The sequence below is a fragment of the Nipponia nippon genome, unplaced genomic scaffold (assembly GCF_047370975.1).
Source record: "Nipponia nippon isolate SJK-2023a ecotype South Korea unplaced genomic scaffold, ASM4737097v1 scaffold_12, whole genome shotgun sequence".
Classification (NCBI taxonomy): Eukaryota; Metazoa; Chordata; class Aves; order Pelecaniformes; family Threskiornithidae; genus Nipponia; species Nipponia nippon.
In genome coordinates this window covers 3286311-3300994 of record NW_028262313.1, presented here as the reverse complement: position 1 = coordinate 3300994, position 14684 = coordinate 3286311, and the positions used below count along the sequence as shown (strand labels likewise).

General features: G+C 41.4%; 1 protein-coding gene across 3 annotated transcripts in view; it reads left to right on the top strand.

The window, feature by feature from the left end:
- Nucleotides 1-14684, top strand: part of LOC148056647 (uncharacterized) — a 190101-nt gene that overhangs the window by 1631 nt on the left and 173786 nt on the right. For 2 of the 3 annotated variants that reach the window (XM_087748396.1, XM_087748398.1), the window contains exons 2-3: nt 2992-3148; nt 12653-12787. The gene's annotated coding sequence lies outside the window, so the exon portion shown is untranslated. Of the gene's footprint in view, nt 1-677; nt 748-2991; nt 3149-12652; nt 12788-14684 lie in introns of those variants that run through there. The other variant, XM_087748397.1, reaches the window with a different exon arrangement.

The window sequence follows — 14684 nt, the reverse complement described above, 5'->3', positions numbered from 1 at the left end:
GGCGCCCCGGGCTGCAGTGGCCAGAGCTGAGGTATCGGTCGTGTCCCCCTCAGAGGGTCTGCCCCACGGTGTATCCCTTCAGTGGGGTCTCGTCCTTCAGTGGAGTCTCGTCCTTCATTGGGGTCTCATCCTTCAGTGGGTCTCATCCTTCAGTGCGTCCCCCCCATGGTGGGTATCCCTTCAGCGGGTCTATCCCCTCAGAGGGTATCTTCCTTCAGTAGGTCTTCCCTCAGCCTGTCTCTCCCTCAGCGAGTCTCCCCTCAGCAGGTCTACCCCATGGTGGGTATCCCCTCAGCAGGTATCTTCCTTCAGCAGGTCTCCCCTCAGCACGTCTCTCTCCTCAGCGGTTCTGTCCCCTCAGCAAGTCTTCCCTCAGGAGGTCTCCCTTCAGCAGGTCTACCCCATGGTGGGTATCCCCTCAGTGGGTCTCTCTATCCCCTCAGTGGGTCTATCCCCTCAGCAAGTCTTCCCTCAGCAAGGCTACCCCATGGTGGGTATCCCCTCAGCAGGTCTCTTCCCTCAGAGAGTCTCTCCCCCATGGTGGATACCCCCTCAGTGGGTCTCTCCCCTCAGGAGGTCTCACCCCACAGCGAGGTGCTTCTCCCCACATCTGCCCCAGAGGGAGGGTTAAAAGGGCCATGGCATGCAGCCTCCTCTCCCCACAGGCCCGGGCAGTGCTGTGTTGCGAAGATATGAAGGAAATTGTGATATTACGACGTGGAACACCCACACGTGCGTCTGCAGTGGGTGAGGAATCTGGTTTTTAAATGGGGGGTGGTTTTTCCTGTCAGAGCTGTGGCTGTAAAAGGGGTGTATTTGATGCAGAACTTGACAGATGAAGCCTAAAACCGGGGTTTTTATAGAAATATAGTCTGCTCCGGAGGTAGTAAAATCTACAGAAGTGTGTTTGTTGGCTATTTGTTTATCATGTATGGTTACATGGAGATAGCACTGTCTGAGGGGTTCAAGCCTCCCACTGCAAAGATGATGATTTTATTCCTGTAGTATCTATAGGAAGACTCAGGTGTGATGAGGCAACTGAGGGAAATAAACTGTGCCTTGGTGAAAATGGCAGAGGTCCAAGATGGGGCAGACGGACACAACAACGGGTCACCCCAAGCCCGGAATTTACAGGACATAATCCTGTAAATGCTGTGAATTTAATGCATGAAATTCATATAATGTGAAAGATCCCACTGCAATCAAATACGCTCTTCTGTAAAGCCTGGTTTTGCTGCAGCAAGTGTGAGTTTTGCCACTGGACTCATAGCAGTAACCTTATTTCTGAACACGTCTGAAGGTTGATCCCAGGGGTATTAAGAAGAGAGGGGAAAAAACCAGCTTCCACATCACAGGACTAACCAAACTCTGCAGAGGCTTCTGCCACTGACTTCCATAGCCTCTGGATCTGTTACAATATCCTTAAACCCAAATCCATACAGGCTCTTAGAGCAACACTTAGGATACTGGAAAAGGTAACAGAGTTCAATTACATTACAGTAAAATCCAAGATAAAGTAAAAACCACAAACCTGCGTGCTTAACTAATGTATAACAAAAGCAGCGAAATCCTCCGTCCAAGCTGACATTCCTCACTTAACTCTCATGATTATGGTCAGCTTTTGAAGTGTTCACAATACATTTTATTGAGAAGTTGTACAGGCTGGTACTACATGTTCTATTTAGGCACAACAGGATGCGGAAAAGGTAGCTTTCTCTTCTCTTTTTTTTGTCTTTAATTTCCTGGTTTATTTATGTTTTTACTAAGCTGAGGAAAAAGACGAGAGATTTGTGTCCTGTATTGTATGAGCATGTATTTTAAATACTGAAAGCTAGAATAACTCCTTCAAAAGAAGAAACATGTTTAGCGATTTTTTTCATGTATCACATAGAATACAGTTCTGCACTCAGTAATTTCTTGAAGGAGGAGAGAAACTTGTATATAATTGGTGTCACAGGACATAATGTGTTACAGAATTAATTTTCTGCTCCGCTTTGTGTCAGTTCATGCAGTTCCCCCAGGTTTATTCTTTGATTACAGCTTGTGTTGTCTACCTTGGGAACTGAAATGGTTACTGCCAAACTCCTCTGCCTTTCAGTTTACAGAAGAATTAGCAATGATATTTATACTCAGTTTGCTAAAATGGACCTTGCAGACCCCTTCCCATACACTGTAGATGTGTATGTTTAGCAAGGTAGTAAAAATATTAATGGCATTTTTTTGCAAAATAATTGTTATTCATGGAGAGCAGTCACATTTGATATCTGACTATAAAGTCAAAGGAAGAGCAGGACTGGGGTCAAAGCAGTAAATTAATTAAAAAAGAGTAAGATAAATAAATGCAATGAGCAAATCTAGATACTGCATATCCTCTGCCTGGGGCAATTCCATTTGGTATAGGAGAGATCAAGATGGCTGAAAAAAATGTGAAGTAGCAATGGCCATGAATGAAAAATCAGATGTGAAGAATATCTGAGGATAAAGAAACAACAGAGCCTTGAGCTTTAATAAATAATACTTCTGCTTCCTTAGCACTTCCCACCTCGGGATCTCAAAACAATTTATGTACGCTGATGAATTAAGTGAATTAAGACTCACAACCAAGGTCACTGTGCATCTCCTTTTTCCCAGACAGTCTCTTTTTCCACTAAGAGATGTTGTTCAAAGGATATTGATGGCTTTCTGTATTTGTTTGGGGTTTTGGATGCATAGCAGCTCTGCTGGAGCAGTGGCTCTGACGAAGCTTCTGTATATCCAGAAACCAGACACGTCCACCGTGCAAGTGCGGGGAGCCCTTCTGCCTTTTGTTGTGTGGCGACCATCTGTGCCGCACATGCAAGGAATGTCTGAGGTTTCCTGGCAGATAAATAGGGCAGCCTCCTTTGGGGGGGGGCGTATAAACAAATTTTCTTAAGGGGAGCAGAGGATGGTTTATTGGTTTTTATCTTTGATTGTTTTTACTTAAGCTAGTATCATTATTATCTTTTGTAGTACCACTTCCAGGCCCTAGGCCCTGTTTGTGCTGGATACTGCATTAAGAAATGCGTAACGAACCAGAGTCCTTGACCAGAGGAATCTCACCGCTCTGTTTTGTGGAAGGATTTCTAATGGAAGGCAACATGAATGAGGCAACACAATTTCAGTCAAGGTATAGAAGTACGTATATATTTTTGTGACAAGTTTAGAATTGGTGGCAGAATGAAGGTAGGAGTCTAAGGATAGAAGTCCAGACTTGCCTACCTGGGTCTTGGGATCAGGTGCCTAAATAAATGACAGGCTTTTCAAAAGAGGAAGTACCCACCTTTTCCAGTTATTGTTTATTTCAGTGTCAAACATGGATCTGCTGGTTTTAGGAATCCCAGTATGGATTAACAAGTAGGAAGCAGAATCGTTCTGGCTCACCTCTGACTCACAAGAACCCCCATTTGGAGAGAATTGCTGTAACTAAGATCTGTATTCCTTAGGGGAACAAGATATGGACAAGCACGTGCAAACAAACGTCCAAGCTTTGTTGACTCTCGTGCGCAGTTTTGCTTTGGGTCTGTCCCATTTGAAAATCGCGGGTACTTATTATCCCTGAAAAATTACACCTTTCCTTGCATGGCTAAGCACAGGTTTGAGTCCTGACTCAAATTATTCACAGTAATACATCTCCAAGTACTAGATGCTGAATGAGGAATGGGGAAGGCTTTTTTATTGGCGTCAAATAGTGCATAATGCAGTTGTCTCCATTTGTAATCTTTTTTCTTGGGATTTGGGCTAGAATTACAGGACTACTGAGTCATTAGGCCTTCGGTATTTGGCCAGGTGTACCAGAGAATATGTACCTGTGTAATTCTACCCCTCGGTACATTACACACCAATGCAACTTGCCATGTGGCTACTGATTGATGCACAATTTTTCTCTCCACAGTGTTTGTGTCTTGCATGTACCTTTTGTGTTGTAGTTTATGCTGTAACTTCATACCAAGACAGCAGCATTTCCTTCCCAGCTGTTGAACCAAGAGGCATGATACAAGTTAGAATAAGGGTATCCTGGTAAAATCCCTTCATTGTTGTCGTCTTTTTAAATTTTTTTTTTTTTCAACCATGGTTTGGTTAACAATTAAGAAAAGAGTGGTAAGTAATGTGTTGTAGCAGGCTTGTCATCTGATTCATAGGCTCATGGCTGCTAAGGGGTGGTGGGGTGCCGAGTTACCAGTGAGTCACTTCCTTCTCTGTTTTCGCTGATGGAGAAGGAGACGATAAGGAGGCCGTTCCAGTTGCAAAGCATGTTCAGGGTAATGGAGTCTGTAAGGACCAAGATCTTAAAGGACTGTTTCACTCTACTGTTGCAGGCGTACCGTGGCTTCAAATTCTATCCTAGACCTAGAGCATGACTGGAAGTTTTAATCTGTGTTGTAAAGCACTTGTGCGGCGTGGCCGTATTCAACAAACTTGATAGGCAGTTACTTCAGGAGTTCTCCAGAGTTTCTTAAGCTAAGAAACGCTCAGTCACCAGGATGTAAGTCATTGTGTGGCTTACAGCTGAAATTTGGAGCTAGTTTTCTACTGGATTTGTCTCTTTTGCTGTAGTTAGGTAATAAAAAGGAGGATAACATCGTAACTCCTCTCTGGAAAGCATAGGCTCAGAACATACCTAGGGCAACACAAAAGCCAGTTCTAGTCCTACTCAAAAAATGCTGTCATTTATTATGCTACTCTTCTAAGTGCGTGCCTTTTAACTATAGCAGCCTTTTACAGAATTGTCCGTGACCATGGAGGGGTATGTGTTTATATCTGCATCAGTTAGGATTGGTCAAATATGAAAAAGAGTCACAGCAAAGGTCTGTCTAGCCCCATATCCTGCCTCTTGATAATGGCTAATAACTTGTGTATGGAAAACAGGATGAGTATGGAGTGATACTTCCTTTGGTAAACCCTCCCAGCGTCCAGTGGTTTCTGGTTTAGAGACCTTCCTGAGCTGGAGGCTGCAGCTGTATCATTGTTTTTGATATTCCTTGATGGACATTTTTCCATAAAATTGTCTAATCGTTTTTTTGAAACCCACTTGTATTTTTGGCTGCCATAACATCCCGTGGCAATGAGTTCCACAACATCATTAGGCATTGTGTGAAAATGAACTTCCTTTTGTTTGCTTTTGAACCCGCTTGCTGCCTGCCAGTTTGAGTTGGTGCCCTATTTTTTCTGTTAAGACTACTTTAAAATAATCATTGCTGTTTACCTTTTCCATGCTGTAACAGCTTGTCTAGAACTTAATTGTTATTCTCCTTGTTTTCCAGGTTGAAAGGCTCTGGCTTGCTTAAGTTTTCCCTATGCTAAGGCTTTCCAACATCTCTTGTGCGGCTTTGGTACACCGTTGTTCTTGCCCTTTCTGTAACTTTCTATTTCCACAATTACTGGAACTGCACTCAGTATCGAAGAGATGGGCATACTATGGATTTATACAGAGTAATAATGCCATTTCGTGCTTTGTTCTCATTCTTCTCCTAAAAATTCCTAACAGGACGGTTTTTCCCAACTGCTGACACTGTGCCAATCTTTTCAGAGAACTATCCACTTCTCCAGGATTTCTTTCATGACTGGTAATAGCTGATTTAAAGCACAGCGAGAATACCTTTTTACTCATGCATTATTTCTCATTTATGAACTTTGAATTAAATTTATTATTTTAACACCCACTCACTGAATAAATTGTAGGTTTCGTTTTTGGGAATGGCTTTGTATCATCAGCCACCCACCTATGGCATTTCCAGATCATTTATGGAATATGAAACAGCAGCAGTAACGTCACAGACCCTACTCAGAGGCCGCTGGGGAAGCCCCCTGCATCACTGACGTTGAACTCCTGTTTCTCTTGGTTATGATCTTATCACCCGTCATGTCACTTATTCTCTCTTTCATTCGTCTTGCAGTAAGGCTCGTTTATGAGCTAGATTTCGAATCATGGAATCATTTAGGTTGGAAAAGACCCCCAAGATCATTGAGCCCAAGAATTTCATACCATATTTCATACCATAGTTAATAGTCTGGCAATTTCCCATGTGGTACCTGTGGGGATTATCAGTTAATCCTCATATCATTTTGTTATTTTCATCTGTGCTGCTGCCTTAAATTCACTATCCTTGCAAAAAGGCTGTAGGTTTCTGTATTAAACATAGATACAAAGATGAATTGAGCTTTCTTGCTATCGCCTTATCACCTGGGACCGTTTTTTAAATACCTCAGTCAACTCCTGGTGCTGTGAACTGTTCAGACTGAGGCACAGATTTACACATTGGAACAGAGTTCTGTATTTTTCTGTGGTCAAGTTGCTTTGGGATTTTTGGCCCAGTAGCTGAACTTGTCTGTATCCCTCTTTAAGGGTAATGACACCGGTTCTCTCGCTGGAGAACTAAAACTGAAATATGTTAGTGTGTGAGGTGGAGTGAGGAAGTCTGAGCTCAAAGTTGTTCTGGAAGTGGGTGATTAGATGGGACATCCTAAAATAAAGAACAGAGGGACAGAAAAGGGAAAAATAAAATAAATTAAAAAAGAAAATTCCTAATTATGCTAAAAGGCTACAGTTTTGGCATTTTTGATGACTGAAGCTTTTCAGCTTAACTGCTAATGGTTCACATGAGTAACATTGCTCAAGTTCATTTATATAGTACTGGTACTAACTTGTACAGTATGCTTATAAGGAAACACATAGAAAATGTTTTAAAATGTAAATAACCTGATCTGCTATTTATTCTGTAATTATTCTTTTCTGTATATAAATTCTTTATACCTTACTAGGTTTGTTCTTTTCTCTAATGAATTAGTTAATTAAAATACAGCATTATTTTTCTGTTGTCAAAAAAGCAGCCAGGTACTTTGCAAACTTGACTAGTTAAATGTTAATTGTATGAGAATTCCATGATCAAGCAACCAACTGCCCTACAAATCATGTTGCTTCATCAGTATATCTCTGTGGAGAGAGGAACTAATTGGTTATGAAAACCACTGTAAAGGCGTATTTTTGATGAGTTCTGCAAGCGAACAAAGGACAGGGAGGACATATCCAAGAGAGCACAGCCTTGCTTGCATCTGATTGACACCCACTGAAATGTGCATTAACCTCCTTCGGGATGAGATGTGTTTCTTTTCAGGACAGCTACTTGAGTTTCGTAACATGAGTTTCATTAGAATCTGTCATGAGAAATCAGGAGTTAACAGAATCCAGTTTCTATAGCATTAACCTTATACAAATGCAGTATATAGTAATCACGGTTCAGGTAGACTGAGTTTCATGTGAGATCTCAAAATGTTTATTTTACAGCATCCTTTGCTGTGTTTGTATAGCATTGCTGTTGCCCTTCTCCAGATGGGAACATGTAGGAATGCAAAAGGCAGGTGGTTTGCTCAAGGACATGAGAATCTGTCTTCAGTGCAGTTAACTGGTACCTTACTAACACTTGTGGCAGCTGTGCTTTGGTCTGAGCAGTCACCTGGATTGTGTTGCATTCCCTTGGTGAGCTGCTAGCATTTCTTAATACTACGTCTTGCAAGAAAGTTACCCTAAGGATGTATAGGGCCCTGAGCAACAAGCACAGGTTGAGCTGGCTACAAAGCCTTTTTCATCTGGGGATCCTATAAGTGAAAGACAACTGCATCATGTGGTGCTTTGTGCTGAGGAAGGATGAGCCTCACTTATGTTTTCTTTCTCAGTTAATTGTGATAGGATTTATCTGTCCTAAGTATGGGAGGTGGGGAAGGCACGAAGGCTTGGTCTGCATCCTTCCTGAGAAGTGGTTCCAACATCAAAAATGAAAGCCTTGTTCTGGTGTTGAGAGCTGGTAGTTCTGGTCCTGGGTGGTATAGCTCTGCCTGAAGCATCACCAGCCTCAGTTTTGCCTATGGATGGGAAGCAGAATTCAGGTTGACACTAAGAGCCGGTGTTGACTGTAGTGATGACAGAAACACAGAGCTGAGCACAGCTGAGACGAGACCTCAGAAGTCTGGATTCTCAAACCTCTGCTTTAATAGCATGGGACATTTATGGCCTTGATAAAGTTAGGGAAGAGAGATGAGGAGCATCTTCTCATGCAGTAGTCTAAAAATGTTGGGAAATCCTGTTGCTGAGGTTTTCCAAAAGATTAGAAACTTCTTGGATATCTCCCTCAGCAACAAATGTGGCAAAATGTTAAAATTAAAATATCCTTCTCAGAAAGTGGGAAGCATCAGTGTGTCAGTCGCTCTGAAGATCTTGCTGATGCTGGGGCTATGGTTTACTGTAGTCAGAGCCTGGTTCTTTCATTAGAGAAAAGAGAATCAAATGCAAAAATGAAAATATAATAATACTTCTGCAGCTTTCTTTGTAAACAAATCAGAAACCTTAAGGCCTGGATAAGAACACAGTGGCTACCAACTGGAATAACTCAGCTTAGGCTTGATAGAAGGAAATGATAGGTCTCAAGTATATGCTACCTCACAGGAAGATTATAATGAAATCCAGCCAGCATCCAGAGAAAAACAAAACCTATTGATTTTATTCCAAGGGAAGAAAGAGAAAAAGAACAGATGTATGGAGTCTTCTGTCCACTTACTGCAATCTGCAGTGCTGACTTAGAAACAGATAATGGCTTAGCTTTCTTTTCTTCTTGTGCTTCCTTCTGTAGAAATGCCCTGGCTTAGACACCAAAAAGATTCAGTTTGGGGTAGTAGAGAGGAGGGGGAACAAGGACCTCACACAAGAACTGACCTAAACTCTGAGGAGGTTTGTGTAATCTAATTTACAATAAAATGGTATTTACAATGTTATCAGACAAAGCTTAGCAGTGTTAAGTTAAACAGCATATAATGTGATTAGTGGGGGAGTCATGCCCATGATGTCATACACATTCTCTGAACTCTTGGAATGGGCAGATAATGTCTCAGGCATTTATTCTCTTGTGACACATAAAAAAAGCTCCGTAAAGATTTGGGGGATGGGAAGGAAATGTGCGTGTACACATGCTCGGCAGCGTGCGCGCGCATACATAGCTACAGTGGAGCCGACAACCCTATAGGCAGCTTCTCCCTTTGGCGCAGAACTCGACCTGTGGTTGCACCCTGCTAGCATAGTGCTGTGTAGTGGTTAAAACAGGCCTTTGGGAATAGTTTAGAAGCTCTAAGTTCTATTCTTGACTCTGCCACAGACTTGGTTTTTGACCGCCAAATCTTCTTTGCCTCTGGTAACTCCATTTTTAACTAGTAAAGGTAGTCAGCCGTCTCTGTAAAGTGCCCTGAGTGAAGAGCTGTATGTAGATGGAAACCACTGGCATTCTGTTCATTATGCAGAACAAATACAGCTAGACCACAAAGAGCTTTGCTGTAGATAACAGCAAGCAATTTCACAGTCAGTAATGGCCCATTCATAGAAAAGTAAATCTTTATCTTTCTGTCTCTCTGAGGCATGCAAAATGGTATTAAAAATTTGGGCTAGTCTAATTAATCTGGTAAGCAATGCAAATCTCAGCTATGGGTTCACATCAAAGATAATCTAGACCGTATTTATTTTAAAGCATGTTTTGGTTTAAAAAAGCTCTTGCTAAAAGCTTCTGAATCACGCAAAGCTCCCCTTAAACTTTAAAATTATTGTAGTGTTTGTGAAAGGACAGATTCTGGAGTAATTCCATTAAAGACAAGTATTTTACTCCCCATGTCCACCAGGGACAGTGAGCTTCAAATCTAGCCCATATTACTTGTTAATGTAGCTTAGAATCTAGCCCATATTAGCATGTTAATGTTTAATAGAAACACAAAGATTGCATAAACGTTCTTTCTGTCATGGTGTGAAGGCAGTATAAATTGTTTAACTCCGGTGTAGAGATTGACTAGATAGTATTCCTGTTGTCAGTGATGCATGGAATGAATATGGGCTAGACTTGAGTTCAAATGGGAGTTGCAGATGTGGAGAATGAGATGGGGCCTGCAGATGGAGCTGAAAAAAACCTGAAGAAAAGTGGTGGGCAGGAAGGAACAAGCGAGCTTGGAAACTATGGCTCATGCACTGTCAACTGTATTATATGTTAAAATCAACTGCCACACTTGCGTGATAGCCATCTTTTATCACAACAGGTAGTCATTGTCTCGGCTGCAATGCTGATGTATGTTTATGGCATTAGCGTGGATTTGTTGAGATGTGTGTACATGAATTTTATTTGACTGCAGAGGGATGCCATCAAGAATAAATCTTTGTTGTTCAGAAAGGGTAAGCCAGACTTTTGTCTCTGTGGCTGATAAATCAGGAGCAGGGGCCAAGTGTAATATGAACAGAGCAGAGCGTTGGCCAGTCTGATCAGACATGGGGGATGTACTAATAACAACAGTGAATGAAAGCGAAGCCTACAGGTAGACACCTTTTAAATAATCAAGGCTGACAGTTTTACTACAGTAGCACAGTTTAACACTTTCTAGGTATGTGCTACATCGTATGTGCTGCTTATATTAAATAGTCTGCAAGTATTACACAGCTTATTTAGAGGAGAACTTTTATTTCAGGCATTTTTACATTTGTTAATGTTTTTTTTCCACTCTTACAGTCATTACAAACAGAATGTCTTATTGTTGCAGATGGTATTGCCAATGGATGACTCTGAATGATGTACCAGAAAGACATTTTAAATGCTCTAAATTATACTCACAGAGGACTGGGCGTCCCAGATATATTGTCAAACGCAGAACACTTCCAGGAATGAGTATTTCTGACACTCCTTATTAAAACCACGTACAAATAGTTATCTGATGCCTGGGCAATCAGAGAAGCTGTGTGGAGGCAGATGGCACACAGTGCCTCGAGTCTTGAGAACTGGGTTGGGTTATGGACGCGCTGCGTCACCGTGGTCAGATGTCCTGTCCTGTGCCTTGGTTTACCCATCTGTAAAAAGTGGGGTGTGATGCTTTGTATAGCATCTGGCCTAGGAAGAGTGTTTTGAATGGCTAGTGACAAATGCCAATTAGGGACATACACAGTCCTTAAAGTAAAAAGCTTCACAAACTGTAGAGCCTGCATATCTCAATGAACAAAATGCCTTCCTCCCAGCTCTCACAGGAAGCAAGTTAATTGGTAGGCCAATAACTATAATGAGGCAGAACCTGGGGTTTTGCCTGTGTATAGTGAGATCCTCCCCTTGGGGCCAAACTCCTGTTCCATATTATGAAAGCAGTAAAAGGTCCCCTCAGCAGGTGCTGCATAAAGGCATTTCAGCTTTGCCTTTGCCGTGCTGGAATTGCCAAGCTATTGCTTTCCTGAGTCTCCAAATGAATTCCCCAACTCAATGTGGAACAGCTGTGTGATAGATACAGCCTTGAGAAAAGCAGTGGCAAAAGAACACAACAAATGGGGATTTAATCAAATAACACAGGGCTGCAAAACAACATCAGCGTGTTTCTACTCAGCTTTCCTTTGGGTAAGGGAGACCCTCTCAGTATCATAGTTCAGAGAAGAGAGGTAATGTGTGATTGTATGCTGTTAAGGGCCTTATTGTGTAGCGAGAGTAAGTGACTAACACTGGCTGTGTTCATTAATGCAATGAATAACGGCATGCTTTACCTAGAATGATGCCCGAGAACTTTACATCCTGAAGCAAGATCTTTCTTCTAACTGCCTGGGTACTGCCACTGCCTCCGTAGGGTTAATGAAGGAGTGGTTTACCAAAGCACCTAGGCTTTAGCTGTTTCGGCCAGGAAGTGAACTAGAAACTGCAGTGAGATGGGACAAGTCTGAGAAGGTGGAAGTAATTCTAGTAGAATTTAATTAGGGCAGGGCAGCATTTCTCTTCCTTCATGTGTGATTGTGGAAGGAGCTGCTTTCTTCCTTATTGAAGCCTTCTGAAACATAGTTTGCACAAAAAAGTAAGAAAAAATTATATTAAGGGCCACAAATGGTGAGAGTTACTGTTTTGTACTTGTCCTTAAAAACGGTACTTTTAGCAATGCTTTTATTTAATACTTTTTGAAAGGCAAGTTTGTTGTGTGTCCAGTCTACCTATGTGAGTTTCCAGAGTGCTTCTTAAGAGCTTTTTGGAAGTCTGTCTACCTTGTCAAATACTGACTGTACCTATTTGATCCGAGTGATTGCTTAGTTATGTCTGAAATATAAAACAGACAGGAAAAAAAGTAAAGTGAAGGAAGAGTTTGTAACAAACAGAATATAGCTAGCTAATTACTGTGGCAGGATAATGTCTTGGAAAAATCAACACCATTATGAAGCTGCCATTTTTTCTTGTTTCCATGTCATAAAATTTCCTTGAAATCTTTTGGTTTTGAGTGTGTGTGCACTTTACAAAGTGATCAGAAGCTAAACAGCAGCATCTGTCAGAGAAGATAAATGACCTACCAGCAAATCTTCTCAGTTAAAAGGAAGACAAAAATCTATGGAGTAGGGGAATGAGTTTTAAATTAGCCATTTCACTTAACTTTGCCCTAATGAAGGGCTAATCTTTGGACCCCTGCAAAACAAATGAGAGCATCTAGTTAGATCCAACGGAAACCAGTCATTGAAAAGGCTTTTTCCTTATGAACCTAATTGGAAGCAAAATAATTCCTTTGTTAGCTCTCTTCATTTAACAGTATCTTTCCCTTTTTCTGATTTATATACAGTAAACTAAGGACTCTGTTAATTACAAACACATTTGCCTTTTTGCAGATCAACAACTAAATATACTTGGGTGAACCTGGCTGGAGCGCTTGCAAAGAAGGTGCAAAGATCTGCGGTGCAAAGATCTGCAGTGCAAGTTCTTTAGAGGCTGCCTGAGAAGAGCCTCACCTGGAAGGCAGTAAGGTAGCCTGCACTTAAAAAGCCTTTTCTGTATATTGAAGCAGCAATGCGTGCGGAGTTAAGCGGAGTGTGGGCCACTGTGGAAATTAGCTAAATTTACACAAGTTAAAATCTGACCTGGGATTTCAAGGATATTTTATTCATTAAATTAGCTGGTTCTGCTATTTTTATATGTAATGGCAAAATAAGTATTTCTTTTTCTAAAATCTGAAGAAATGATAGAAAAAACTTTGGACGCTTGATTGCTGTAGAAGCAGGATTGTGCCTTAAGGCAGAAGGAAGGAATGTGTCAGTCATGGCCCCTCTAAAACAGGGACTTATCTTGATTATAGAATTAGCTCGGTAGTAGAATATGATCTCATCACTGTGAAAGATTACATGAAATATCAACTTGGCTGGCCTTAAAACAGCTCTAGTCTCAGTTGCATTTTCAATTGCTGCAGCTGACATAGGGTTCTGTAATTTGAAGAGATGGCCATAAAGATGTTTTGCAGAATTTGGCCTATGTATTCAAGTAACAAAATTCGTGAATGGATAAAAGTATGACTGCCCCTGATGTTTTCTCTTTGACCTTTTTTTTTTTTTTTTTGAGAATTTCAATAGTAAGCAAAGCTTGAACACCCTGAACTTCAGGGTACTCAGAGTTTATATCAAACCTGGGGAAACAGATACCCGTCTGATGGAAAGTCACTAAAGTCAACGTAGGCTAAAATGTGAATTACAGCCCACCTTCAAGGAATGACATGCTTGAAGAGACTAAGTGCATAAGACAGTTTTGAGCAGTAGGTGTTCTGGGTACTGTAATCAGAGGAACATGGGAATGCTGTTTGTGGAGCACGTGATACGCTGTGCTCGTGCCTTCAGCTGTATGTTTGCTCTGAAGCCTAGAAGCCAGATGGCATCTTTCTTGAGCGAATGAATATTAGGTGTAGTTTATCCTCGGGCAGTTTCAGGGAATCCATTTTGCTTTGACTTTGTATCCTTCTAAGTATGTTTCCACATTGAAGATGGTATTTGGAAAGGAATTAACTCAACTTTCTACCTTGAAATTAAGCTATACACTAATTATTTACTCAAGACAGTAAGGGGTCCTCTGGGTTCTGGAACTGTTAGTCTGGCAGATAAGAACCTACCTGGAAAGTAAATTTCAGCTGAGTACTCAGCTGACAAATGTGGTATTTCAGAGGCAAATTCAGAAGGTCTATTCATTTGCTTTTTGGTTTATGTCAGCGTCTAAAATGCTTCCTAATATAAGGAAAAATAGAAAAAGTATTTCTCTGCTAAATCACATAGATTCCTGGCATGTGTATTATGTATTTACTTGTTTTTCTGCGCTTAAATTCAAAGACCACACCAATGCCCTGGCCTGGAAGTAAGGATGGGAAAAGATACAAAAAACCCGCTATGGCCAGAGTTTTCTCATGCACTGATTCCAGCCATGGGCTCCTCAGAAGCTGTCTCATTTGGAGAAAGACACTTACCCCCCTCAACTCATATGGAAAGAGGGTACAGGAAGCCTCTAATACTCGTTGTGCAATATGTGCCCATTCTTCCGTCACTTCTTCCCTCAAATTCCACTGTTTACCCATTTATCCCCGCCTTTTTTTCCCTAAATTCAGTTTTCTTCCCCCAATCCACTTTCCTGCTCAGTGCATTAATGTCCTCTCATTCCTCCTGTGATGTTTGCAGGCATAATCCTGCTCTCAGAAATAGTCTGTGCTCCTTCTGAGTTTTCGGCTGTGCTTACAAAAAAAAAAAAAAAAGCCCTTTACAAAGGGAAACTCTCGCATATGCTGTCTTCCCCCCCGCACCATCTCCTTTCAGATTTCTGCCAAAGCTTGGACTTGCATCCTGGCTGGCTACAGGGCAGGCTCAATAGCTACTGCGCATTCCTTTGAAC